Source organism: Octopus bimaculoides, chromosome 8 (assembly GCF_001194135.2).
Source record: "Octopus bimaculoides isolate UCB-OBI-ISO-001 chromosome 8, ASM119413v2, whole genome shotgun sequence".
NCBI classification, from domain to species: domain Eukaryota; kingdom Metazoa; phylum Mollusca; class Cephalopoda; order Octopoda; family Octopodidae; genus Octopus; species Octopus bimaculoides.
Window position 1 is genome coordinate 38035289 of NC_068988.1, and position 5704 is coordinate 38040992.

The 5704-nt window shown below is 35.4% G+C and overlaps 1 long non-coding RNA gene across 1 annotated transcript in view; it reads left to right on the forward strand.

Annotated features, from left to right (window-relative positions):
- Window positions 1-5696, forward strand: part of LOC106883851 (uncharacterized) — an 85733-nt gene extending 80037 nt beyond the window's left edge. Inside the window, exon 3 of the long non-coding RNA XR_008264739.1 lies at window positions 5352-5696. This is a non-coding gene — a long non-coding RNA (uncharacterized LOC106883851). The remainder of the gene's footprint in view (window positions 1-5351) is intronic.
- Window positions 5697-5704: the final 8 nt, after the last annotated feature.

Sequence of the window (5704 nt, forward strand, 5' to 3'; positions counted from 1 at the left end):
GTGCCACTGGCATGGGTGCCACTGGCATGGGTGCCACTGGCATGGGTGCCACTGGCATGGGTGCCACTGGCATGGGTGCCACTGGCATGGGTGCCACTGGCATGGGTGCCACTGGCATGGGTGCCAGCCAGACGGCACTGGCATCAGCAACCACGTGGCACAGATACAAGTGATTTTTACGTGGTACCAGCGTGGGTGCTTTTTATGTGGTACAACCATGGTTTAATTTAGCTTGACGAATATGTCTAATACTAATTACTTTACATATTTTCTCATACAGCTTTTAGATAAGTGTTTACTGTTGTGGTTAGGCTAGGCATGTTAGATTCTGTTTGCTCTTTGTAAGTATTGATGGGAATTGGTAGAGACTGATGATTTCATCAGGAGTTGGGCAGGTTTTTTTTTTTATTATGCATTAGTGGTCTATCCATTGTCACTTAAACTTTACTTTTGGGTATGCTATCTTGAGGTTTAAGATTGGAATATTTGATTCAGTTTTAAAAAAGAAAATGGCAGGAGTTAATGCTGTTGTGTAGCACTTAGAATAGCCCTGATTGAGCAGACTGAACAACAAGGGGGGATCTGTGAGTCTCCAGCTATACCATATCTCCATCTAGTTGAGGACCACACTTTCTATTCTGACATGCACTGGTTAATTGTATGGAGTCCAGTTTGGCAGTATGGGCATGTTGAATGCTCTTCTCTCCAGAAGCATTGAAATAGATATAATATGGTTTGCAGAATTTCATAGCGCTTATAAATGCGTAAATATTTATGCAAAAGGTAGAGACAAAAACATTTTGGCAGAGTTGCTGAAGGTATTGAAAGTGTCAACTTAAATTTTAGATGCATGTAATATTAATTTGTATGAGAATAGGACCTTGAATCCAGTGTAATGTTTCCAATATCATTTTTCTTGAAGCATTTTATGTTTATGTTAATGTGATTTTAGTTTAGCGGTAAAGTTTTCATGCCAGGCTTAATTTCAGACAGTTTTGTGATGAAGACCTCATTGTGTACAAATTAAGGATGTATGACAATAACTGCTCTGGTTAAGCAATACAAAGGAGGAAATGTTGTGGGGATTGAGAGGCAAGCTTGATAAGATCTGCAGTTGTAATGTTGGAAATTAGATGGTTATTAAGAAAATATTAGAATAAATGCCATTGTTTTGTTTGTTTCTTATTGATCTTCTTTTCTCCTGTCATTTATTTTATGTGTTTGTTTTTTTGTTTTGATATTTTTTTTCCAATTGGTATTATTTTATTTTGTGCCCTTCAGGTTGTTCATTGGTTAAAAAAAACCTCATTATTATTGTTTTATTGTCAAGTTAATTGAATAAATTATTAGAATTCCAGACATACTTGGCCAGTCTGGTGGGTTGTTATTTTAGTAAGCTTCTGTTAGTTTATTTCAATTAACCTGTGATTTTACCATTGAGTGAATATCAGTCGTGGCTTATGGCTTTTTGTCCAGCATAGGAGGCTGTATCAGGTGCTTGCGCTCTACTGGCATAGCTCTGAGGGTCGTTGAATCATACATGTCACCCCACTACAACAAGGACTGCACTTTGTAGTGGCCATGGTTATGTTAGAAATCATAATTTCCTTATGATACTCACAGCTGTTTTACTTGTTATTGTTCTTTTTAATCCTAATAGATTACTGCTATTCTGACACCCCTATTCCAGCCATGTCTATTGTTCCTTTCCTTTGAGGTTACTTCTGTTTTTTTATTACTATAATTACTTTACATATTCCTGTTTTTTCCCCCAAAATCTTAACTCTACTAAGCACAACTGCTTCTTTCCTTCTTTAACTATGACTATATTGTTACTACTCTTCAGCGCTATATATTCCTTATACACCATATCTTATTCTATCATCAGTATTTCTGTTACTATTCTTGCTATTCCTGATTCTACTCTCTTAATTATAGTATTGCTGTTATTTCATACTTCTACTGTATTCTCTCTTCTGTTTTCTTCATCTATGTAGCAGCTACTCCTCAATATTCCACTTTTTTAGCCCTTTCTTAGCTGGCGCTTGTTACTCTCTGAATATTTGCAATAATTCTGCTTTCTCTTGCTTTTGCTCTTTGGGTACTATGGTGCTATTCCTTGGTAACTCTTCTACTGCTACTTCATAAGGGTGTCTTCTTTTAGCCTTCCAGCTGTTTGGCTTATGCTACATCTCTGCACTTATGTGACTTCTGCTCTCAGTACTTCTCTTTGTTACTCCTTTCTCATTTTGCTACTCTTTTTCTTCTTTTATCTACTCCCACTTCCTTCTAGCTACCTTCTTTTGTCTTTTAAGTACTCCATCTTACCTTCAGTTACCTTTCTTCTCTCAATATATATTCATTTTGTTTTTTGCTAGTCATCATTCCATATATCTTATGTTGGCTTTTGCTTCTCCTATTCATCTTCATTTAGTTTTGCTTCACCTAACTATTTCTACTTCTATTTCTCATAATACTTAATCATTTAGGTTTACAGATTCTTTCCTTCTTTTTCTTATACATCACTTACACTACTACTCCTTCCACAATTGTTTTAACCTCCTTTAATATTTAACCCTTTAACATTTAAACCGGTCATATCTGGCCAAAATATTCTACCTGTTTTATGTTCAAACTGGCCATATCTGGCCTCTCATACCAACTTGATAATATCATTCTAAAATTAATAGTTACCCCTTCAAAATCTCAAAGCTGCAAGATAATCCATGATTAATACAAAACAATGAGGATACATAAGCATTGCACTTGACAGAATAATGTGAATGCTAAAGGATTAAACTTGACCCTTTAGTATGTAAACTGGTCGTGCCTGGTCTAAATATTCTACCTGTTTTTACGTCCTAGCTTGCTAGATCTGGGCTCTCATATCTTTCCTACAATGACATTCTGAAAATTAACAATCACACCTACAAAATCTCAAAACCTGCGAGATAATGCAAGATTAATTTAAAACAATGTGAGTTAATAAGTATTACCTTTGACAATAATCTGAATGCTAAAGGGTTATACTTTTGTTGCTCTTACTACTCATTGCCATCTGTACCAAGTGATTGTTATTGTTGTTGTGGTTATTCCTGTATGAAGTTCAGTGTTACAATTCAAACTAAAGTGGTTAAATTACTTCTGCTTCAGATAGATTCAAGATTTGAAATTTCTAGACAGAACTTGGCCTTGGGCAAGTTTTGATAGAGCAATTTGCTTTCTATTTAGAATATGGCTCCCTGTGAAAAACACTCTGCTATGCTTCTCTGTTTAATCCTTTGGCTATCTGAAGCATTTTCATAAGTTTGTCCTAAATGTCCATGTTTGCTTCCAGACTTATCATTAGTCCTTGTTTCATACTTTATGAGTAATATAAAGCTTTGCTTTCATAGGTGCCAAGTAACATTGGTAGCTGAGAAAAAATTTGATGTTTATTGTATATGATGTATGGACACCAAGGAAATATGTCTTGTGTGTCACATTTGATATACAGGACAGGCAAAGAGTTAAACCTATAATTCTTTTTAATCTTTTTTACTATTTTTGATCCCCATTGTTACTTTGTCAAACTTTTAAGTCAATTGCTTCTTTACTTCACCTGTTAACCAGTAATTACTGTCACAGGTAGTTAGTTTTCATAATGATCCCTGCTTCCTTTATTGATTAGTTTCTTTTGGAGTTCTTACTACTGCTCACTAACTAAAGTTTCTTTTTTCCTCAATGCTTTTCCTTACTAAAATATTCCCTACATTATTGTACAGTACTCTAATGTATTTTGTTCTTCCTGTCCCCTGTCAAGAGTTCCTCTATTTCTTTTTCCTTCTGCTACTAGATTTTGTTATTATTGTCATGACTGTTATATTTCATTGTTGTTGCTGTTGTTTTGTTACAGTCGTTATCTTTCATTGTAGTTTGTCACCATTTTTATTGTCATGATTTCTGTTACCATCACCATCTTGCTGTTTCTTCACCCTTGCCATCTCAGTGCTAATGTCCTCCTCTCTCTTCACCTTCCTGATCACATTGTTATTGTCATCTTTTGTCTTCAGCGCTGGTGTCATCTCTTGTTGCTGTCCTCTATCCCCTGTTGCTGTCTCTCACCAGTGTCATTTTCTACCATCTTTCTTTACCAATACTGCTGTTTTATCTTAGTGCCATCATCTTTCCTCATTTGGTGTCATTATTTATCTTCATCAAGTATCACCATCTTTCTTCTTCCATTATCCCCATCTTTTCATGTCCAGTTTCTCCATTGTTTCTCATCTGATTTTACCATTTCCCTTCAACTGGTTCTTGTCTTTTGTCTGTTACCACATTTCAGCCTACATTAAAATATTGCATTCACACACACACTTGCACACACACACACACACACACACACACACACACACACACACACACACACACACAAACACACACACACTCTGCTAATTATTCTGCTGGAATGATTGAAGCAGCACTTGATTTGATGTCATTTAACCAGAGTTCTACAGGCTGCTTCTCTTTATATTATCCCCAACATAACCTGAGCCTGTAATTCAGTGTCTGCCTAATGTCATACGAGAAAATTCTTGTATGGTTGTTAAGCTTTAATCCTTTAGCATTTAAACCAGCCATATTTGGTCGAAATATTCTACCTGTTTTATCTTCTGACTGGTCATATCTGGCCTTTCACACCTACTCTATAGTGTCACTTTAAAACTAAACAATTGCATCACCAAAATCTCAAAGCTATGAAATAACGAATGATTAATTTAAAATCATGTGAATGCATCAGCATTACATTTGACAGAGTAACCTGAATGCTAAAGGGTTAATACATTATTGGGCTGTGTTTATCTTTCATCATTGCTGTCCTTTTCAATCTTATTACTCTCTTTGCCATTGTTTACCATTGGTTTCATCTTTCATTATCAGCCTTACTATCTTTCAAGATTATTATACTACTCTATTTTGTTTATGTTGCTATCTATCACATCCTCTTTGGGCATCCTTGTCTTTACATATTTTGGTGTTGGCATTGCCCATATGATTTTGGCATTGCCTACATGTTTTGGTGTTGGTACTTCATACATCTCTTGGAATCACTGTCAGTGTCTTTTGTCATTGTCATCGAGAGCTTTCAACATTATCATTTGCTATCTCTTTTGTTGTTGTCATTCTTGTCGCCATCATTATTGTTACTTCATTAGTTCTTCAGTTTCTTTTCCGTAAATGTACTGAAACAAATCTTACATTGTATCAATTGGTTTCTGATCAATAACTTCTGTTGATAATTGTTTTTCTTTTGCTTTTTTTTTTTCTTCTTTTATCCCTTCTCTTTCTCCCTCAATTATCTGCTGCTGAAGGGTAAGGGAGCCCACATGTCTTACCAGGCTGAGATGCAGAAACAGCTGAAGGAGGAGTTGAAAGAGCTGCACAGAGAGAAAAGCATGGTTCGAGAAAACTTAAGTAGAACAACGGAGGAATTGCTTCGCTATTGCAGGGAAAACGAAAACTCGGATCACATGCTCTTCCCTCAAAAAGATAACCCTTTTGTTAAGACGGATAGCAACATATGTATTCTGTGTCTTAAATAAAATGAAGTTTAAATGAAGTTAAATGAGATGAAAGAAAAATAAATGCAGAAATAAAGAATAACAGAAAGAACAAGTTATAATAAAGAGAGTAAACAAAATGAGTAGATAAAAAAAGATGAAAT